At 34.0% G+C, this 24,893-nt stretch overlaps 1 protein-coding gene and 1 non-coding gene across 2 annotated transcripts in view; both read right to left on the bottom strand.

The window, feature by feature from the left end:
• Positions 1–24,893, bottom strand: part of GPC5 (glypican 5) — a 1,536,710-nt gene that overhangs the window by 813,751 nt on the left and 698,066 nt on the right. The window lies entirely within an intron of this gene.
• Positions 13,278–13,403, bottom strand: LOC115894650. The gene has a single exon (XR_004054794.1). It is a non-coding gene; the product is annotated as a U4atac minor spliceosomal RNA (small nuclear RNA).

The following is a 24,893-nucleotide window of genomic DNA, read 5'->3' as shown; positions in this document are numbered from 1 at the left end:
AAAGACAGAAGAGCCATGACTTTTAAAAAAATCTAGAGCAGTAAGCTTTTAGAGGGAAAAATGACGGTGTGAAATGCAGGCATGAAAAGAAGGCAGGTTTAAGTAAGATGAGAAAACATGGGGAAATCCAAAATCCCAAATAAAATCATTTTGCCTTAAATTTTATTAGGTTTAATAGTAGATTGCTGTTTCCTTTTGTCGATTTATGTCAGATAATTTTTGCTCTTTTGATTTATTTTAAAAGTAACATTAACTCTTGGTTGGGCATGGTGGTTCATTCCTGTAATCTCAGCACTTTGGGAGGCCAAGGCAGGTAGATTGCTTGAGGCCAGGAATTCAATACCAACCAGGTCAAAATAGAGAAACCCCGCCTCTACTATGAAATAAAAAAATTTAGCTAGGTGTGGTGGCACATGCCTGTAATCACAACTACTCAAGAGACTGAGGCACAAGAATCACTTGAGCATGGGAGTTGGGGGTTGCAATGAGCCGAGATCATGCTACTGCACTCCAGCCTGGGCAACAGGGCGAGACTCTGTATCCCCCCCACCAAAAAAAAAAAAAAAAAATAGTGGGCAGGCACAGTGGCTCACGACTGTAATCCCAGTACTTTCGGAGGCTGAGGTGGGTGGATCACAAGGTCAGGAGTTCGAGACCAGCCTGGCCAATATGATGAAACCCCATCTCCACTGAAAATACAAAAATTAGCTGGGCATGGTGGTGCACGCCTGTAGTCCCAGCTACTTGGGAAGCTGAGGCAGGAGAATCCCTTGAACCCAGGAGGCAGAGGTTGCAGTGAGCCGAGATCATATCACTGCACTCCAGCCTGGGCAACAGAGGGAGATTCTGTCTCAAAAAAAAAAAAAAAAAAAAAAAAAAAATTAAAAACAAATAAAATTAGCAAAAATTTAGCCAAAAATTCTCTAAAAATAAATATATGTATATATATATACATTTTATTTGTTCATTTTATATATATACATTGTATTCATTCATTGATAAAATGATCATTTTATTAATCATTCATACAATAAAATGAATTCATTATATATATATGAATAAAATGTATTTTTCCATTAGGGATTTTAAAGGTGCATTGGATAAATAAAAAAAATCGTGTCTTTTCTCTTGAAAAAAATATAAATTTAATGATGTATTTTTGGCCTTTGATTAAAATAATCAAATTTTATCTGGAAGGACAAATATCAGAAATACTTAAAGAAATTTAGCAGAAGGATAAGCATCATTTTGGAATGACAACAAAGTAGGGCTGCACAAGTGGAAGAATGGACATATGAATGACTTTTTAATGACAGATTTTGGTATTTCAAGTTAGAGGGATAAGAAAAGTTTACTCAGCAGATAATGCAGGAACCAGGGTAACTGGTCAACTATTTAAAACAAAATAAAGTTAGATTCCTACTTTACATATACCTTAAAATAATTGCTTATAGAACAAGAGATTTTTTGCTTTTAAAACATTTTGGAAGAAAATATAGATGAATCGTTTATCTGAACTTGAGTTGAAGAATGTATTCGAAAACTAAAATTCAAGAAGAATCTATATGATTGTCCAGGTAACTTCTGAATTGTACTTTTTAATAAATATTTGTAACAAAAAAATTAAAAGGATAATCTACAGAAACAAATAATTGACGATTTATTTTATTTTATTTTAGACAGAGTCTTGCTCTGTTGCCCAGGTTGGAGTGTAATGGCACAATCTTGGCTCACAGCAGCCTCTGCCTCCCGGGTTCAAGCAAGTCTCCTGCCTCAGCCTCCTGAGTAGCTGGGACTACAGGTGCACACCACCATGCCTGGCTAATTTTTATATTTTTAGTAGAGACAGGGTTTCACCATGTTGGGCCAGGATGGTCTTGATCTCCCGACCTCATGATCCACCTGCCTCAGCCTTCCAAAGTGCTGGGATTACCGGCGTGAGCCACCACTCCTGGCCAACAGGTTTTATTTCATCTGTAAAGTTCTATAATGTGTTTCACAATAAAATAAAAAGATATTATGCAAAGCAGACAAAATTTTGCAAGATATGTGATAAACTAAACAATACATAGAAAGTTATTGCACCTCAGTAAGAAAATAACTACAAATAGAAGGATAAAATCAATGAATAGTAACAAAAGTATAGGATATCAGAGAAAAAGTATTTGACAGAATGAAAGAAAAAAATGGATGTTTTAGGATAAGTGGTCTGAGATGCATTCATGTTTTACTTCATTAGCCTGTATATATTTAATATATTCTATATGTGTTCAACAACTGATGCAGATTTAAAAACAAAAAAAGTGTTAGTTTAGTAAGTAGGTATACAACAACAAAAATTTGCTATAAAAGGGGATTACAATAATGAAGGTATCTAGAAATCTAATTTTAAAAAGTGGTGCTAATTATCTGGGATCATCTGAGACGACCTCATCGAATAGACCATTTGAGTAGACACTTGAGGATGAAGACACATTTTCAGGCAAATTAATAACAATGGGGAGAGTTTTGAGAGCAGAGGAGATGACTTTTATTAAAAGAGGAAAGCATGAAGTTTATGTAGCTTGAAAAGTGTGTTGTATTCAGGTAGTAATGTAATGACTCCATCACTCTTGCATTTTTTATTGCAGGCTCTGAGGAAAGGTCTGCTTCCAAGTTTGTTCAGGTTGTTAGCCACACTTAGTTCCTTGTGCAGGTAGTATCGCAGTCCCCATTTCCTTGCTGGCTGTCAGCTGGGGCCAGCCTTTGCTCCTAGAGACTGTCTCTGTTCCTTCTTATGCTTTATTCATGGCCCTCTCCAGCAGCACTAACATTTCAAATATCTCTGCCTTCCCTCCTGCCCCATCTCTCAGAAATCAACTGGAGCATGGCCTCAACTTTTAAGGGCTCATAGTGATTAGATTGGGCTCATATATAGTCCTCATTTTAATATTATTCATAATTCTAACTGCAGAGTCTCTCTTGTCAGGTAATACAGCATATTCAGGTCTCAAAGATTAAAGTGTGAACATCTTTGGGGGCTTTTATTCTGCTTGCAACATTTACCTAGAGTATAAATTCAAGACATAAGGCAGAATCTCATGGGCAAAAGAAAGTACTATTTTGAACATGCCTGTGGGAATCCCAAATGGGAATTATATCCAGATTTGGCAGTTCTGGATAAAAGTCAAGGCTGAAGAAATAATGTGATGATAGTCATTATCTTATACATTTTGTAAATGAAGCCATTATTATATATGAGAGGGTTAGCATTCACCCAGGGAGACTTCAAGTCAGTTTACAAAGTTAATATTCTACGGCACGTTCAATAGTAGTACCACCTTTTATTCAATTGGATATTAGCCTGGGGTCAAGATTAAAAAGAAAGAAATATAACTATCTCTATATGGAGATGCCATGAGGTATAAAGAATTTGTATATAGATGTTTACGGAGAAATATTTGTGCATATAGAAAATCCCAAGGAATACCCCCCCTCCAACACACGCACACATTAAGATGATAAAGCTGTGATATTTTCAGGCATAACTTTGTAGTAAGATGTTACATCAGCAATAGGAAACAAATATAGCAAAGTGCCCAAAACAGTCTAAATAATCTTGAAACAAAATTTTCTACCAAACTATATTGATTCAATGTTGTTCTAGCATAAAGATAGACATATAAATATAATGAAATAATATTGAGCATCAATAAATAAACCTCATATTTATGAGCAATTTATTTTTGAAAGGATACCAAGAAAATTCAATGGGGAAATAGTATTCTTGTCAACAAATAGTGTTGGGACAACTGTACATATGCGTGCAAACAAAAGAAGTTGGATTCTGACCTTTCGTTACACACAAAGTTGATCAAAACCTACATGTAAGACCTAGAAGTAAAAAACTCACAGAAGAAAACATAAGCAAAATCTTCATGACCTTAGATTAAACAATGGTTTCTTAGATATGACACCAAATTACAAGCAACAAAAGAAATATTGTATTATGCTTATAATATTATATTATATTGTGTACTTAGTTACATCCTTTTTAAAGGCAAATATTATGTTGTATGAATTATATCTTAATTTTTAAAAGTACAATAAATTAAAAATAAATTAAGTATTTTCAATAATGAAATATTGTTTTAATATCACAAAATCAATTATTGTAGTTCACTATATTAACAATATGAAAGAAAATCTTATCTCAATGGATGCAGAAAATATTTGTTAATATGCAAACTAGGAATAGAATGGAATTTATTTAATCTGATGAAAGATAAATCATAAAATCTTACAAAAATATTATAATTTATAAGGAAATACAGAAAGCTTTCCTTATGGGATCAGATAAAAGATTCTCTAGTCAGTTCAATAAGAAAAAAAGTAAGAATTAGCAGTAAAGAAATACACTGGTCATTATTTGCTAATGACATTATTGTAGATGTAGAAAATCTTAACTAAAATATTAGAACTAATAACTAAATATAGCTATTGGGATCACTGGTTATAATATGAGCACATAAAAGTCTATTTTATTTCCTTACACTACCAATAACCAATTATAAAATAAAATTTTATAAATATATCGTTTAGAATAAAGATTTTGTTTATTTCATAAAATTAACTGGAAAGTTTTTCTTTTAAAATATATTTTCAAAACTTGAACAATTCTTCAAGTTAGTTTAAGAGTTTTAAATATTTCTATCCTGCAATGAGGTTCAATCTTCATGTGATAATGGATATCTCTACTGATATTAGAACTATCCCATTATTGAAAACCATTTTAGATATAAATGGCAGGCACCTAAGAATGACCTAATTTCCTGTGGTGTTCCTTTCAAAAAATTTTCCAAAACAGGCAAATCTTTCTCTCTCCCTTTCCCTTTAAAAAGTGACATCAGCCTGTCACAGATGGACATTTGGGTTGATTCCAAGTCTTCGATATTGTGAATAGTGCCGCAATAAACATACGTGTGCATGTGTCTTTATAGCAGCATGATTTATAATCCTTTGGGTATATACCCAGTAGTGGGATGGCTGGGTCATATGGTACATCTAGTTCTAGATCCTTGAGGAATTGCCATACTGTTTTCCATAATGGTTGAACTAGTTTACAATCCCACCAACAGTGTAAAAGTGTTCCTATTTCTCCACATCCTCTCCAACACCTGTTGTTTCCTGACTTTTTAATGATTGCTATTCTAACTGGTGTGACCTTTGTAGGGACATGGATGCAGCTGGAAACCATCATTCTTAGCAAACTATCACAAGAACAGAAAACCAAACACCGCATGTTCTCACTCATAGGTGGGAACTGAACAATGAGATCACCTGGACTCGGGAAGGGGAACATCACACACTGGGGCCTATCATGGGGAGGGGGGAGGGGGGAGGGATTGCATTGGGAGTTATACCTGATATAAATGATGAATTGATGGGTGCTGACGAGTTGATGGGTGCAGCACACCAACATGGCACAAGTATACATATGTAACAAACCTGCACGTTATGCACATGTACCCTAGAACTTAAAGTATAATAAAAAATAATAATAATTAAAAAAAAAAGCACTCTCAGAAAGGCAAGTGGAAATTCTCCCAGAAAAAAAAAAAAAAAAAAAAAAAGTGACATCGGCTTATTTTTAAAGTTGCAATAAAAAAAACAGACACGTAAAAAGTAGAAAATTAAAATGACCCATCAGGCTTGTCTTAAAATTAACTACTGATAATATTTTGGCATATGTCCTTATATGCATTTTTATACTGTGTGTTTATACATGCGGTTATGAATGTATGTTCACAAGTGAGGGTGTATATACACATACACACATACATGTTTGCGATAGAGACATAGGCAGAGACAGAGAGAAAGGCAGATTATTGCCTTTATAATATACATGCTATTTTAAAATTGCTTTCATTTCTGAATTTAGACAGCGTACACAACTTGATAAATACAGTAATTAGAAATCCAAGAGTTATTTGCATACTCACACATCTCTGAAATACCTTCCTATGTACAGGTAAACATTAACCACAATTACCTACACATGTTGCGTGGAATTTTTTCCTCCAGATGTCATGTTAAAGCGATGATTGGCACCTGTTTGCATACTATTTGGGAATTTAATATTTGGTTGAAATTCTTTGATCCTAAAACATACAGCTTGGAAATATACATTTTGTTTGCATACACATGGGATGTTGCACACATACCAGAATTAAAGAATTACAGTTAGTTGGTACCCAGCTTGCATTCTTAAGCAATCTTTGTAAATACTATTTTTCTTATTAACAGTGCCTTCTGTTCTCATTAGGTTTCAACAGAGTACTCTAAGTAATTTAAAACATATTTTTCCTTCATTTAAATGGGCAATTTCCCTCTCAACAAATGCCTGGACCTTATCATAAGGTGTGGAAATGGAGCAAATAGTCCCTAATATTTTAACCAGCTATATAAACTTTTGCAATGTTTTTATAGGATGTTTAAAACAACAAGAAAGACTTTGTTCTCATGATTTTCACCAACAGTGGTTACAAACAGTGTTCTTCTTTACTATGTTTGAATGGCACATTTCACTTCATATATCCTTTACTTGCAGCTAGAGCCTTAATATTGCTAGGGGAAAAAGCTTACCTAGCTCAGTGTTTGTAAATGTCAGCTAGCCAAAAGATATTTGGAAGCCTATAAATGTTCACCTTTCTAACATTTACTTAAAGCTATCTGGAATTAATGTTCTCCTCTTTCCTCTCCTCTCACCTCAAGAAAAAAAAAAATCTGTGTACAGAAGTTGACACAAAATATATTAAATACGGCTGGTATTCAGCCCTCTTGCATTCAAACAAGAATTACACATGTGTGTAAAACAGAAGAAACTATCTTGACAGTATTCTGTACCCTTGCTGTCAAATTACCCTTTGATATGCCTGCAATTTTCTCAGTAAAACACATTTTGTTTATTTTGGATTAAGAGCAAGCTCTTGCATGTCTACCAGGATTTATTTGCCTGGTAAAGAAGCACTACCCAGAAACAACGAATATAACGTGTGCTTTGCTATGGTTTTAATGTTCTCTTCAAAACTCATGTGAAATTTAATTGCCATTGGAACAGTATTAAGAGTTGGGGGCTTTAAGAAGTCATGCAGGCTGTTTTGTTTGTTTGTTTTTCAGGTTTCTTTTATCAAAACCTAATTTAACAAAATCCGAGCAAATCATCCACTTCCTTTCCTAATATCCCCATTTTCACTACTCTCTCCTTCAGTCACAATGGTCCATTCCATCACCTGACATTCATTTAGTAAAGATTTACGGAATCCCTTCTCAGTATAAATCATTTTATGGGATCTGTATAAAGATACAGTGATTAGCATATGGCAGCCCTTGTCCTTTAACATGAGAAGAGCAACTCTTCCTATTTTCAAGAGCTTGAGTATTGTCACTAATCTAAAACTATCCAAGTTTACCTAACCATTTTTCATTAAACTTCTGCCTCCCTTTTACAAAACTTCAAAAAAAGAATTCCCAATTTAATCATGCTGTTAAAACAGATTTTCTCATCATCCCCTAGTTACATAAAGTGCAATCTCCTTAGCTCATACTTAAAATAATATCTTTTCAACCCTTGAATATTGTTACCATTATCTCAAATGATCATATAGCTACTGTCTTTCAGGCTACTCACAATATAATAAGTTGAATATGCAAAACACCGTGGAACTTAAATAAAAAGTAACTAACCTATCCCAGTACCCTAAAAAATAAATAAAATTTGTAATTTCAACAAATATTTTTGAATATTTACATATCAGAAACAAAACTGGCTAACTGGAAATACAAAACAGATAAAGGATTTGGTAAATTAACCCAACATGCAATTTTGAAAATGTAAATTTAATTTTTACTCAATAAATGATTTTTCAAAATGCAACTTATTAATAAAGGACATTGTCAGAAATTTTGAGTCTTTTAGGAGTCAAAACATCTGTTCGATCTAAAACTAGGAGACACAGAATGATAAGAACATAAGAAGTTTTAGCTAAATAGCCATGAATTTTAAGGTAATTCTCTATTGGTTTGGAGTACTCATTTACACACTAATATTCAGCTTTAGGAATTTAGGGACTCATTAACTTTGCTAAACATGGAATTTAGGGTTTTTAAAAAACTAATTATTTCTTTACTATTTTTATATCCAAGTATACTCTTCTCATTACTCACAAAGGACAAATCTTCACCAAGTCCCAACCCCTGCAGTCAGGGAAGTAATTTCATTCAAGCATCCCTTGAAAGCAATTATTTATGCTCTCTGCAGAAATTGGGGTAAATTTGTTGTGGTTCCATTTATTTTCTGGAGATTGGAGATTACATGTAAAATAATTTGAATGCTTGATAGATAGACTCATAACTATTTGGTTAATACATTTTTAAAAAGTAGAGCAAAAGTGAATGATCCCAACCATGTATCAAAGAGAGTCTGATCTAATTTAACTGACCTTCCAGGTGCTCTCAAACTGCTATTTTGATATTTAAGAACACTGATCTGAGAGCTTCTTTCTGCATTATCAAAATTTTCAGAACCAAAATTATTATTAACAAAATTGGTTTTATTGAGAATTATGTTGATTGTTGTATTCATATGAATTACTTTAATTGTTGTTTTCATGCTCTCTGCATAAAAAAAGGATCATTTAAATCCGTGGTCAACACTTATGTATTTGAAGAAACACTCCTCTATATCTTCTCTACCTACTCCTCTAGATATCTTCTCTACTCCTCTAGATATCTTCTATCTTGGAGTAATAAGCATCATTTATTTTGTCATAAGTATTGCAACTCAGTTGCCTCTGAGTTTTGAAAATCTCTAAGCTTCTCCTGTTTCAAGTTTCTTTATAACAGTGCTTGTCAACCTTGGTTGTACTGTCCAAACGTCCAGCCTGGACCCCAGATCGATTATATCAGAAACTCTAGGGGTGGGACCCAGATATAGGTAATTTTTAAAACTCTCAGGTGGTTTATATGCACTTATGTTTGAAAAACACTATTTAGAGTGAGAAATAATCTCAGGCTATAAGTTTCCTATTAATAGCCTAACGTATTACAAGTGGCAAAATGGCATCAGTGAACATTTTGGCTATAAATAGAGCTACCTGTTTTATTCTAGCACTGCTGAGATAGTTTTGTGAAACCTTTGTGTCTATGGCCCTATACTTAGAAATTTGAGATATTAAATGGTGAAAAAAAATCTTAGCTATATTTATTCCAAAGCTGGAGCATGCTTCTTCTGATTTAAAAATGGCAGCTCTTTCTCTCTCTCAGCCACATTTGTTCATTTAATTATGTACCTAAAACAATTACAATTTGAACAAAAGTGTCACTCTTAAATAATGAAAACGTTAATAACTTTCAGGTAAACAAAAAGTTATAGATGCCATTTATTTCAAGCAATTTATTAGTACATGGAATTCCTGAGGGCATCATTTCTCATTAATAATGCCTTTATGTGAATTCTTAAGTATTAAACTTTTGATGCTAACATTTATGGTACCCAAAACTCCTTCATGTCATATCATTAAGCATTTTAGCTTACTAGTCAGGAAAAGTCCTTTTTATGGCTCATTATAGCTCAAAAGAGAACCATATGATTTTGATCTCACCTTCAAATTTCAGCTTTAAGTTCTTATTTATTTATTTATCTTAAATCTACTGCAGAGTTAATTTTCAAAACCCTCCCTTGGTTTTTCTTTTTTTCCAGCAATTTCTTCTTTGGGCCTAAAACATGGTAGGAGTAAATAATACATATTTCTTTTATTAATAAAGAGCAAGTCATGTTTCGGAAGGTTTCACTCTCATTTTTATCCTTACCATAACATACTCAGTAGGCCCAGAGTGATTTTGATTTGGACAATCAGTTTGTCATTTTCCTTAGTGGGACCTATTATACTCTGAGGTTTCAAAAAAAAATGACATTTTAAGTTAGTAAGAGATAAAATTAAGAGAATGTGATTATTAGTGATGATGTAAACCCAACTGGTCTTGGAAATGCAGTGAATCTCATGACTACCTGATATATGGGACTTGGTTTCATGACATTCACCCATACACCTCACTTGAAATTTTATTTTAGGCAAGCTGTTGGTGCCAGGTTGCTAGGATCTGAATAACAATGCAAATTTGGTGTATTCTGTTTAAGTCAGTGTTACTTTCCATTTGGTAAGGAGGAGCAGGACAAGAATATTATCTCCTGCAGAGAGTCTTTCTTGATTTGCTTCTGAAAGTAGAATTGACCACTCTCTTACTATCTCTCCTTCATGTGCAGATTTATATATTAAAGAGCCCTTATGGAAAGTCATTTTTCTTGTCTTCCTCCTCAAACTTCAAGGGCAGTGATTTGATCTGACTCATAACTGTATCTCCAGCAATTAGGGGCTCCCACCAGGTGCTCAATAAATGTTTGCTGAATGTTACACTGCATGTAAATTGTTCTTAAACAATAAGAAATAAAAGGAAAAGTTTTTAATTCTCCTTGGAACGTGAGATCAGAATTAGATCACAAACTATTACAGCATTTGAGACTTAATACCTGATTATAAAAACATTAATATGCAACTTGATAGTCCACATTATTCACCAAACCCAAAAGTTTATGTTAATATTTTACAAAACCAAATTCACCCACACATTTGCTGCCATTATGCATATTCAATTAATGTTCAGATACACACATCAAATTCAAGGGATATATCTTAAATACTAATAGTTTCCTTGGAATAAAATTTGAAATTTCTATAGTAGTAACTATTTTATGAGATTAGGCAAATTTCTTGTTACGACATAAAAAATGACAACATCCATTAATAGCCAAACTTTGTGTAAAATAAACACTCTGATTTATTTTTAGCAGTGTTTGGAAAATCTCACAAAGTTAGCTTTGAGTAACCAAATATAAACTTGGAAATAGAATAAACCAATGCAAATGAATGTAAGAATAGTATTTCTTAGCAAGCAATCTAAATAATGTATACAAAGTGTATCAGTATTTCTCATAAATGAAAATCTATCCTGTATCACCTTATCAATAGTTATATAATTAGTAGTTATTAACTAATAACAAAATGACATATGGAATGATGAGAGTCTAACCACCCCCCACCAAAAACAAGCAAGCAAAATGAATAGTGGTTCCTTTCCTAATCATCTTAACCTTTTTTTTTCTTTGATATCATTTCTTCATCTTTTAAAAATAAGAAAACTTGGAAAGTCTAGATTTTCTTAACATGAAAACAGAAGCATCATTTAATGGATGTCATTACTTGAAAACACGTTACTTAAACAGCGTGGTAAATTATTGCCATTCTTAGGAAAATAGAATAGTAGGGGTGAAAAAGATCTTATAGTCTACAGTTTTATTTTCTTAAGAAAAATGTTTTCCTTATTAAATATGCAGCATATCTACATATGGAAATAAATGGAAATAGATGAGGCTCACAAACTTCTTTGCTGGCTCATTCTTTGAGTTTTGGTAATGGATCCTAAGGGATAGCTACAGAAAAATAAAACTTCAGGGAACAAACATGTCCTCATGGACATAGACAACGTCTTCCATTCCCCAAGACAGCATGACTGTTCTGTGTTCACAGAGTCCATTTAAAGTAGAATATACTGCATGCCCATGCTTAAATTATATTTCTATTTAATATTTCTAGATAATATTTAAAGTATAATCCCTTATGGGAATTATTATTAACTTTTAAAATTTAATTTCAATAATTCTGTTCCCATAAAATAGAAATGGCATTATTTTTCCTTACTGCTTGAATTCTTCTTTCCTATCACTGAATAAGATGGCTGCCTATGTAAATACACCAAATTTCTTAGCATTTTCATGTGCTTTGCAAATAAATCTGTCTAAAACCAATTCTCTAACTCAATTTCTGGTTTTGTTGTAAACCACATAGTAGTTAATAGCATAGCACACCTGATTTGACTTGGCATTTTCAAAATTGATTTCTTGCACTCTGCAAAACCAATTAGCTCTAATCTTGCAAATGCAATAGGTTTCTCTTGCCATGATTATTATTATGCAACCTGTAGATATATTATGTCATCTCTTGGTTTATATAATTGTGATTTGCCATTCATTTCCAAGAGAAAACCTATCCCTAAAGCAGGTTCTGCCATTTTCTATTGACAATAAAGTGCTATGTATTATCTTAACAGCAAGCAGTTTACAAAGAAGGGTCTATATAAACCACCATACTCCAAATCCAGAAGTAATTCCTGGGGAGGAACTGATGTGTCTTTAATGTTTTGCAGTAAATGTCTTAGAATTTAAACACAATTAGCCTCGAGTTTGTGGTTTGCTTCTATTGCCTATGGATAGCTGCAAAGAACAGGCTAAATATGATGGATTTCCTAAAGGTTTTCAGAATATGCTGAATAATTAAGTAGGGTTGGTGACAATTTAGGCTGTACTAAGGTAATGACATCTCTTTCTGTTTTCTTTAATAATTTCTATTCTCAAATTGTAATTCCTTCTTTAAAATTGACAATAACAATTTGACAAGCATTGTATGTAATTACACTTCACCTTTTTATTCAATATGCAATGACTTCTGTTCATTCACAATAAAACTAAATAGATATACTATCCTGGATAGTATGTCTTTTGTTTTCTGTGTCATTATCAAATAAGAAAGAACTCTGAGAATTCTACATCTTGTGTTTCTGTTGATGAGAACCCTAATTAACTCATGCTTAAAGAGATTTTAGAAGAATACCAACATATGTTTCTCTGAGGTTCCTCTTAGATTATCAGGAGGCAAAAACGTGAAATAATGGGAAATCAAATTTTTAAAAATCCTTCATTTTTATACTGTATATGGTTATATGAGGAAAAAATAAATGAATGATTTTAGGATTAGTTAAAATATTTTTAATTTTTATTTCAAATTTCAAATGCAGAATGAATTATATTCAATACAAAAGGCATCTACTATTACTACAATAACTACATTTTAATCAATAGTTCATGTATTTATGTTTACATAAATTCCATCCATTTTCTCATTATACTACTGCAAGCTTCATTGTATAAGACTTTGATGCTTTTAAAGAGCCATAAATAACAAAAATGAAGAATACACATTAGACCTGAAAAAATCATATCAACACTCTATATCAAATGTATTTGTAATATTAATAAAATAATGAAATCCAACTTAAATATGAAAAACTCCTTTTTATAAAATGAACAACTTATGTGAACTTCAATAATATTTTTTAAAGTTTTTTTTTTAAATAATTGCACCAAGGTAAAGCAAAGCCCTAGTTGATGCAGGCATGTTGTGTAGGCATTGGCAGTACTGCCCTCATTATGCACTCATTGGACAGTAGCACAACCCCAAGGAAAGGATGGTTAACTTATGTGAATTTCACCTAAAAATACTTATACCTCTATGCAAAAGTGAGTCTCCGAGCTAAGAAAACATATTTTATATTTGCTGCAGTGGTAAACAAATCACAACTAGGATGATGTTTTCTAAATATTATTTATAGTAATGAAATACAGAAACATCTTAAAAGTCAATCTTGGCTAAATAAATAAAGGTACATACTTATAAAGGAAAACTATCCTACAGTCATTATAAATGACATCATGTATTGACATAGAATGATCTCAATCATATACTATTGAGTGAATTTAAAAGATTATACACAAAAGCATATCTAGTATATTCTATTTTATATAAAATAATTCTAGGGTATAGGTATATATAGGAAGAGATGGCTATATGTATGTCTTCAACATAAATAGTGGTTGCCTTTGGGGAGCAGGATTGATACTGATATATAGTCATTGATATTCAACAATGAATATCTATTTCTTGGCTACGTGCTAACAGCACTGATGATCTTTCTGCAGTGACTCTGAATCTTTTGGTTTATTTGTGCAAATTTATAAGGTGCATGAGAAAATTTGTTGCTTCTATATAATAGGTAGTTACCCTCCAGATGTGTGCCGCATTGTTGAGACTATTTGTGGTCTTCTCATCTAAGACATTTTAAGATGATATAGATATGAACATATTCTGAGCAGCTACAGCCAATTAATAAGTAACCCCTCTGCGATTACTTCCTAAATCTGCACAGGAAAAAGCAGGATACAGTACAGTTCAGTAACAACCACATATCCTAATGGTCAAGTCTTCTTAGATAAAATGTACAGTTTTATGAGAAGAGAGCAAGGCAATTCAAGTTTTTTACGAGCAAAAATTAAGAGAGGTAAGATAATTAGAAAAACATGATACAGTGCAAAACAATTGCAAAGGCTCAGAGTCAATGGTTGTCTAATTGGGATGAAAGAAGATGTTAACATTTGCTCCAATCTTTGTGTAAGGAAATAAATCTAAAGACCCAATTCTTGCTGAGTGCGGTGGCTCACGCCAGTAATCCCAGCACTTTGGGAGGCCGAGGAGGGCGGATCACCTGAGGTCAGGAGTTCAAGACCAGCTTGGGCAACCTGGCAAAACCCCATCTCTACTAAAAATTCAAAAATTAGCCGGGTGTGGTGGTGGGCATCTGTAATCCCAGCTACTCGGGAGGCTGAGGCAGGGAGAATTGCTTGAACCCAGGAGATGGTGGTTGCAATGAGCTAAGATTGCACCACTGCACTCCAGCCTGGGTGACAGAGCAAGACTCATCTCAAAAACAAACAAACAAACAAACAAACAAACAAGTAAATAAATAAATATCCAATTCTAATGTAAACTACAGACTTTGATAACAGTGAGTCAACATACATTTAAAATGTAAATATTGGTTAAAAAATAGCACCACTGTGGTGTGGGATGTTGATAGTGGGCAAGGTTGTGCATGTGCAGGGATGGGCTGTATGGAAACTCTCTGTATGTTCCACACAATTTTGCTCTCAAACTAAAAATGCTACTAAAATAAAGTTTATTAATTTTAAAAAGTTCTGGCTACACTCAGTGGCTTACACTTCTAATTCCACCACTATGGAAGACCAAGGCAAGTGGATTGCTTGAGACTAGAAATTCAAGACCAGCATGGGCAACACAACGAGACTCTCTAAAAAAAAATAAAAATTAAAACTAAATTTAAAAAAAATCTAAAGACCCTCTGTTAATTTAGCTGTTGGAACCACAATAGTGGTTGTCTTCTAATCATCCCAGAGGACTCAACTGAAATTCAATCTTCTTCATGTGTCTCTGGAATTCATAGTCAGAAGACTGGGATGGAGTCAATGAGATCCCATTCAATTATGTCTGCCATTTTCACCTCTCAAAAGGACCTATGAGACTATAGGCCTCCGTCCAGAACTAACCTGCTATTTCAGAGGTGTAGGAAAGGAATGAGACAGCTATACAATGCTTTTTTTTCTCTCTTTTTTTCTGTACCCCAATAAAACGGTCTACTTTAGAGGTTAGATATAAAGAGTACAAAATTTGTTTTAAAAATACAAAAGTTGTTATTGGGAACTCTAAGTCTTTAACCGTATTTCATATCTTGTAAGGGTACTATTAGCCTCCAAATAAAAAATAAAATTCAAACCATCATCCTGGATCCATGTTAAACAAACCAACTTAGAGCTTTCCACAGGCTATGATGAGATACATGTCTAGATACAGAAATAGCCCTGTTCCATAGGGAGATGCTGTATCATATTGACATTTCAAAATAGATTTAAAAAAATTGAAACCTACTTCTGGATGCATCACGAAACAGCAAGAGGCTTGGAGCACATTACTAAATTAAATGTACTAAAGAGAGAAAGAGTATTTGCTTATCCACTGCTGAGTAACAAGTTACCCCTAAACTTAGTGATTTTAAACAACAACCATTTTAGTTTTTCTTGATTCTGCAGGTTAGGAATTCGGGCAAGGCTTAGTTGGATTTGATATTCTGGTCTGTTTTAGGCTGGAAGCTTTAAGAATTCTTTTTTTTTTTTTTCTCCACATTTCTTCACTTTATATGGCCTCTCTCAGTTTGGCTACTTTGAGCTTCCTCTCTTCCTGGAGATGTCAAAAGAATTGGACTTCTTACATGGTAGATGGCCTCCATGAGGGAGAAAGAGGAAGTAACAAATCTATTGCCATCCAGACATAGAATCAATTGGCATCATTTCTATTCCACTCCATTTTAGTTGAAAAAGCCAGTCATAAACCAGTCGAGATTCCAGGGAAGGGGCAAGGGACCCCATCTCTCAATGAGAGGCATGGGAAAAAACTAATGGTCAATTTTTAATCAATTACAGTAGGGAGTAAGAGGTCTTTACAGGGTGTTTGGCAAATACATCTGTTTCTATTAGGCAACTGAGGTTAATCAAACTAGAGACTGTTTTATGATATTTGAATTGATGTTTTCCTCCATATCTGGGTTGGAGAGAGGATATCAACTTGATAACAGTGTCATTATTTTAGAAAAATAATGTAGCATATTATATTGCTTTCCTTTATATCTTGACAACTATACAAACCTATAAAAATGAAACAAATAAATAAGCAAAACCACAAACAACCCAATATGTACACACTCGATTATTCCAATTTAATTAGTATGGCACAGGATCACTACCTTTTATTTCCCATTTAAAAAATATGTTAGTGTGATGTAGTCACAGAAAAAAAAAAGACATTCAAGAAAATATTAATTCTCATTACCCTTGGTACAGAATATTTTCTTCTAAATGTGCAGGTAAAAATTTATACTACAAATGATATAAATGGAAAAAAAAAAAAAACACACGATTGTGGTAAACAGAGTCATCACCCAAAGATTTTCACATTCGAATCTCCAAAACCTGTGAGTACGTTACCTCACATGGCAAAAGGGCCTTTATGGTTGTGATTAAACTGAGGATTTTGAGATGAGGAGATTAACCTGGATTATCAGGGTGAGCCCAATATAATCCCAGAGGTCTTTATAAATGAAAGAAAAATGCAAAAGTATAAAGGAGAAGGAGTTGACATGATGGAAACAGAGTTCAGAATGATGAGGGCAGGAGCCAAGGAAAGCAGGCAGTTACCAGCAGCTGAAAAAGGCAGGGAAGAGATTCTGGAGCCTATAGAAGGAACACAACGTTTCATTTTACCCCTTTAAGATCCATTTCAGACTTCTGACCCACAGAACTATAAGATAACATATTAAGCCACTGAATTTGTAGTAGTTGGGTATGGGAGCAATAGAAAACAAAGTACTAAACATTTAAAATAAGTTTATAATTATTTTTAATGATAGCTAACATAAATTAATAAATCATTTAGAAAAAATTTAAACTAATGATACAGTAAAAACAGTGAACTACAATAAGGCTATTAAAGTATTGCATCTGGGATTCAGAAATACTCTGATTTTTAAGTAATAATATTGATTGAAGGCATGCAAATGATGCTTTGAAAATGATGCCTCACAGATACATAACTCCTTTCTGAAACATATTATGTAATCTACTTTAAGATTTTGGAAATATACACGAACACCCAATGATAAATTAAATATACTTACTTTATTTTAATTTATGCAAAAGACATGCAAGGTGTTTAGTTTATAAATTCAGGGTTCTTTCCCTATTAGAAGGAAAGAAGCATTTCAACTCAAAATTGTTTGGTATGATTGGAAAATGGGCAGTAAATGTTGTTGCTTTACATATTAGAAAAGTTAAAATATTTAAACTTTTGAGATCTCAAGGACTTCTATTTGGCTTTATAGAAAATCCTCAGAAGAAGAATATTGTGTTACCAAACAAAGCAAAACATGGTTCACACAATTCTACATAAATTAACCTAGAGATAAAGTTTACATCTTGAATTTTATTAGCAATTTTGAATTTATAATTCATAAACCTTAAAAATTTAAGGGTATAAATCCTTTAATAATCAATTACCACATGCAATTAGCCCATAATCACTGAAATATACAATTGGGACTAGAGCTCATTTCAAATCTCAAAATACAAAGTCACTTAATTCAGAACTCCATCTGTGCCTCAGTCTCTAGAGTCTGACAAACAGCCTCCAAATTGTCTTCAGAGTTTTCATCAAAACAAGACACCAGTTTGGAATCTATTTTAACATTACTTGCAACATATAGGGACTCACACTGCATCTGGTTTGACTTTTCTCTAATGAAAGTTGCTACTTGTTCTGTGTCAGGAAGGATGTAAGTATTCCCTAGAAATAGTGCTGTTATTTAGAATACAACAATAGAGAAATCAAATCCCCAGATCTTATATTTCCTATTCATAAAATTGTAATTGGCCTTTTTATATCTATGTTACTCTTGAGACAGAGAATTAACTTTATGTACATATATGGGATACCCATAAAACTCAGAAGAGTTCACATTTTTATTCTCCAAAAAGAATTAGAAATATAGTCAAAGCATATTTTCCTTTAATCCTGGGGATTTTGTATAGTTTAATGTTATCTCTTGAGGTGATGTTAAATATCAGTATTGTAAATAACTGGCAAGGAAAGAACTGCAGCATGATCTTTGCAATAGTATTGCAAATAAAGAAAAACAGCCTCACAAAAATTATGTTTCCGTTGTCGGACAATGTCAACTCCTTGCAGATAGCAAATATTTATATTCTACTTTGTCAAGTGTGCAGGTCTTGTTGTGTAACTCATCAGGTTCAAAGTCTGGTTTCACTAGTCTCTATAATGTGGGTTATAACTTGGGCTCACTGACATCCTGTAAGCTTCATTTTATTCATATAAATTGCAATTTAAAATGCCTGCATCAGAAATTTGGGAGGCATGAGTTCTAAGTAAATTAATATACATAAAATACTCATCATAATTTCTGATTCACAGTAAATGATCATAAATGATTGCTGATATTAAGGATAACCAGAAAGAATGCACACTGTTTCAAGTCATGAAGAAGAGTTCCAGAGGCAAAAGCCGCCTTGTCTTTTGTCAGACTATGAAAAACAAGAATATAACTTTTTTTTAGAAGAATCAAATGTATGTCTTTGTCCTGTATCTCTGTTTATTGTGTGTGTCTGTGTGTGCTTAATAAACAAAGTCAGAATTCATTCAGCATTTGAATCAGAGTCTACACACACACACCTCCAAAGTAATGTATTATATTTAAGATGTCTATTATATTGTCTCCTCCATTCCTCCCTCTATAAGTGAAATCTATTTTATTTATTCATGTATTTATTTTGAGACAGAGTTTCACTCTTCTTGCCCAGGCTGGAGTGTAATGGCACGATCTCAGCTCACTGCCATCTCCGCCTCCTGGGTTCAAGTGATTCTCCTGCCTCAACCTCCTGAGGAGCTGGGATTACAGGCACCTCCCCCTACGGCCGGTTAATTTTTTTGTGTTTTAGTAGAGACAGGGTTTCACCAGGTTGGTCAGGCTGGTCTCGAATTCCTGACCTCAGGTGATCCACTCGCCTCGGCCTCCCAAAGTGCTGGGATTACAGGCATGAGCCATTGTGCCCGGCCATAAAATCTATTCTTTAATTCCATAAGGCAATGAATAAATGTCAAAGTAATATACAACTTATTTATTGCTATACATTAATGTATAGCAATGTATTTTGTACATATTTTCAGATATGTGTATATAAAATTTTCACAAATAATAATAAAACAATATAAGTAACATTTCAGAAAACAAATAATAAGAAGAGAAAGAAAGATGACCCAAACCCAAATCTAAAAAGAAGAAAGAGAAAAAAGGAAATAAAAAATCTTGTAGACAAAGGTAAATTCTCTGGGTTGAAATTCCAATGTTTTATGCAAGGAAGAAGAGTCCTTCTTGCCTCGGCTCAGCACCTTCACGGGCCCGAACATTTGCGCTCAGGCCATCTGTTGACTAGAAACAGCAGATGAAAGGTGAAGAGCAGAGACACTGGCCACAGAGAGAGGTGACCTTTGACGTCAGTGGTAGATAACTGATATGTATGAATCTTCTGTGACTGATGTGCTGAACCAGCCTGACCCCTAACATAAACAAAATACAACTTAGTGTCCTCTTCCACCACTCCCGAATTGGAACTTTATTCAGCAGGCCTCATTTTCACATGTTCTTGAATGGACTGGGAAACAACCATGGCTGCTCTATTCAGTTTTAGGTAATTGAATCCTACAGTCATTTTAAGTACAAGTTTAAATTTAAGTATGGTTCAAATTTAAATTCAGAAACCAGTAGTCCAGTCCAAGATATCATAATAAAAACAAACAAACCTGATTTACAGTAAAGCTCTGTTTCCTCTCCTGGACCTGCTTTAAGCTGGAAACCTAGAAGGGGACTTTTAGGGGAGAAGGTGGTATCTTTCGCCTTTTGGGACCCTTGAGGGCTCCTACAGGGTCCTTTCTTCCTGCAGTTCCCTTGACTCAGGTAGAGCCAACTGGGTCCCTTTGGGGTGTCATTTGCAACTTCCTCATCTCTAAGAATCTTTGCTGTATAACTCCACTCTTTCTATGGATGGCTCTTTGTCCTACAGGCAACCTTAGTGGACATAACCCAAAGCAGTTTTGTTTGGTTTTCTCTCCCATGCATTCCATGACAGGTCTATGGGAGATACTCACATATCTCTAACACTAATAGATTTCAGGAGTGCAGGCCAATTTTAATGGGATGTCACTTATGCATAAGTCCAAGCATGGATCAGACCTAATACACATTCTGTTTTAGTGTTCCCAAGAATGAGTGTGGCACAAGCCTTCTGCGTCTCCCACCCTCAGGGAATATATTTCAAAATTGATCATTTGCATTTTATTTGCTATCACTTGGTCTGGAAACATAAGAGCTTTCCCTTACTCCTACCTCAAAAAAAAAAAAAAAAAAAAAAAAAAAAAAAAACTAGGGACCGATGCATCAGCTCTCTAAAAAAAAAAGTCCTGTCATCAATGTTCTCTTTCCACATCTGACCCCTTCATATGTCTGGTCTAGAGAGTGGTCCAGAAGTTGTGGAACAGATTCTTCTTCTCTCACTCTTGTTGTTAATTTGTATATGAGAGGGACTCTGGCTTTTGTCTTACCTTCACTTTGTTATCCTGATGCCAGGCAAAGCTGAAGTAGATTTCCACTCTAATGATGTGTTTCACACTATCAGCCTAAATAGTTGAAGCCACTAATGTCAAAATGTATATCTATTTAAATCTCAATATCTCTCTGATACTGACGAGTCAAAATGAAACAGTGCTGGTCAGCTCAAGGTGTGGGTTCCAGACCAGCAGCCTATGCATCACATGGGAACTGGTTAGAAATGCAGTTTCGTCCAGGTGCAGTGGCTCAGGCCTGTAATCCCAGCCCTTCGGGAGGCCGAGGCAGATGGATCACAAGGTCAAGAGATTGAGACCATTCTGGCCAAGATGGTGAAACCTTGTCTCTACCAAAAATACAAAAATTGGCTGGGTGTGGTGGTGCACGCCTGTAGTCCCAGCTACTCAGGAGGCTGAGGCAGGAGAATCACTTGAACCCAGGAGGTGGAGGTTGAAGTGAGCCGAGATGGTGCCACTGCACTCCAGCCTGGCGACAGAGCGAGACTCCGTCTCAAAAAAAAAAAAAAGAAAAAGAAAAAAGAAATGCAGTCTCTCCTCTCCTCCTCAGACAAACACTGAATCCCAATATGAATTTTAGCTGGTTCCCTGAAAAAGTCATACGTGTAATAAAGTTTGGGAGGCACTGCAATAGTCAATTATTAATAATGATGCTTTTAAAGTCATCTCTCAAACTGTACTCCTTATAAAATTAATATCTTCCAAAATGTGTTCTACAAAAATGAGGGTTATAATCAAATATGTTTTTAAAATATTAAGTTAAATAAAGTGTAGCAAATTTCCTTTCTGCCATACTTCGGAGAGTCCAATTAAGCATTGCTCTACTCCAAGAGAAAAATGGCATGTGCAATATGTCTTCAAGCCATTTCACCTTGAAGCTATGTTTTCTTAGGATGAGCTATTAATATCTTTTGGAACACTGGGGTTTGTAAAAAGCAGATTGAAAAATGATGCCCCAATTTGTGAAGAAATTATCAAATTCTATTATACAGACTCAACTTTACACATTAGGAAAAACGCCTATTTGAGGTTTCAAATTACACATTGTAAAAACTGTTTATGTGAAATGTCTTATTTTCTAAAGATTGTATGGTAAAATAGCTTATCTTTGCTCCTGTCTTTCCACTGCTGTCTCCAGACACATTACTACTCTCATTCTGCCTACTGGACTCAGGGACTTGGCACTGATCTCAAACAAATCTCAACATCTTCTTGCACGTTCAGACTCATGATTTCTCCCTCCTTTTGCCTCTTACCAAATTGAGTGTCGGTATCACATTCCTCCAAAAGTAGATAATCCCCATATAACCACTCTGTGAAAGCCACCCTCTGATAGGTAAGGTCTGAAATTGCCTGGATATGCTATTCCTTATTGCTTTTTTTAAAATAGAGAAGAGCTAGGCTTTAAAATGTCTTATCCCAAGACAAAACAAAACAAAATTATGTATGTTGTTACAATTCAAATATGTTTTGCCTAAAACAATCTCTGAATGTCATGAGGATGAACTCTACTTAATCATTGGAACAAAGTACCATGTGCTAAGAAATCACAAAGATTGTAAATATGAACATATGAATACACTCTCCTCATTTGCTCTGAGAATCAGGTCTTCATTGGGTACCCAGTGTTTCTTTCTTAGTTATTTCACTATTTAAACATCTTTTGTCTTTTTTCTATCATTTTCCATGATCCAGGAGGACAAGTTTTCTGCTTATGAAGAGTTTCACAGCCAGCTTTTTCTCCTTTCCACTTAGAGCTTATCATAGACAATTTGTATCAAAAATGCAAGCTACTTTTGAATCTGCTTTTAAAATTTTCCAGACATACTATTTTGTAGCTAAAAAAAAATCACGTTTTTAGATTTCTTCATTTCCTCTTCGCTTTCATCATAAAAAATAGAGTCTGGCTGCCATTTTATGCATTTTTTGGTCATAATACAATTAAGTTAGTTAACATTGCAATCTAATTTCATCTAGCATCCCAAATTATAATTTCTGCTATATTCAATAGGTGCAGAGACAATTAAATGGTTAAAACATTATAAAATATTAATTTGCATAATACTAATAGTCTGACGCATTTTAGAGTATCTTTCCCACTCTGCCTATTGTAAAGGAACAATTAATCATCAATATGAATAATTCCCCAAGAAAAAAACTAAGCAGAATTGATAATATGCAAAGAAGCTCAATGGTACATAAACATCTATAATTTCTGCTTTCCTAGTGTCTTTTAATCTGGAGCTCAGATTTTTATCAATGCCTGTTTTACTGTCTCCCTATATTTATTGATTCAATAAATGTTGATCTAATGCATATTAAATATTAGGCTCTGTTCCTGACTTTGAGGATTCAAGGAAAGTTAAAAATATATATAAGGTCAGATAGTGATATGTACTAAGAGCAAAAATAAAGCCATTTAAATAGAAAATGACTTGGGTAGAATAACAAGGAGTTACTAATTTAGATATATTTAATCAGCTATATATTAGGTATATATTTTTGATCAGACTTATCCCAATTATACTCTGTCAAGTTAGGTGAAAATCAGTGTTCATTTTAGTTGCTCTTGAAGTCATTGATTATTAATAAGGTATCCCTCCATGACTTTTCTGTGGCCCATGTATTTTAGACTATACCAAAATTTCGGTCCAAATTTACTTAAAATCCATATGGCCTTTTTCATTTGACATGCTAAGATAAAAACAGATAGAAAATTTATCTTACTCATATAAAATAAATCTATTCCAGCCAGGCGCAGTGGCTCACGCCTGTAATCCCAGCACTTTGGGAGGCCGAGGCAGGCGGATCACGAGGTCAGGAGATCCAGACCATCCTGGCTAACACGGTGAAATCCCTCTCTACTAAAAATACAAAAAAAAAAAAAAAAAAAAAAAAAAAAAAAAATTAGCCGGGCGCGTTGGTGGGCGCCTGTAGTCCTAGCTACTCGGGAGGCTGAGGGGGGAGAATGACGTGAATCCGGGAGATGGAGCTTGCAGTGAGCCGAGATCGTGCCACTGCACTCCAGCCTGGGGGACAGAGCAAGACTCCGTCTCTGAAAATAAATAAATAAATAAATAAATAAATAAATAAATAAATAAATCTATTCCAAATAAGCCATGTTTCAACTGAAGTCATGATTACTCTAACAATGAGTTGTTGTGTCTTCCTGTTAAGGAAAAAATGTTAAGGACCAGAAACATATAGGGAATTTTTGATTATTTTTTGGTCAACATTACAAACAAGCCATTGGTCAATTTCATGAAATTGAGAAAAAACCTTTGTGACAGCTTGGTGTCATATATGAAAGACGATCTGATAAAACACATTTAAAAATTTCTAAACATTTGTTCAGGCAATCTATTAACAATGTGAAATTAAATGTTTAAAGAGTCAACACTGGAAAGTTCATGGATGATTGGTATAAGAATTAGAGAAGTCAGTGTATTGAATGGAAACTCTGCCATGTAAAAATGAACACTACGAGTTTTTAAAACTTACACAAAATATATTAGCAATGGATGTGCTGGCTTTCTGCAGAGATGTCCCTGGAGACAATCCTAGCATGCAAGAAGCCTCTTCATCCTCCTGGCTGACTTCCTATGTTCTCACAATAAAACTCTGCCCTCCAACCTGTTTTTGTTTTAATTCGTCTGCAGTGTTTGGTGGGATGTATCGAAAGATTGTTATAAACACCCAAGAATTGTAATACATCATAGCCAAATCTCAATTTTGAATACGAAGTTAATATAATAAAATATATGTAATATAAAATAAATGTATATAATTACATATACATAATCTATACTACAATGTCATATGGATAATGTATTATACATGATTATATGTAATATGAAAATGATATTA

The sequence above is a fragment of the Rhinopithecus roxellana genome, chromosome 18 (genome assembly GCF_007565055.1).
Source record: "Rhinopithecus roxellana isolate Shanxi Qingling chromosome 18, ASM756505v1, whole genome shotgun sequence".
NCBI lineage: Eukaryota > Metazoa > Chordata > Mammalia > Primates > Cercopithecidae > Rhinopithecus > Rhinopithecus roxellana.
Note: the sequence above shows the minus strand (reverse complement) of the source record. Positions and strands in the feature narration are given on the sequence as shown.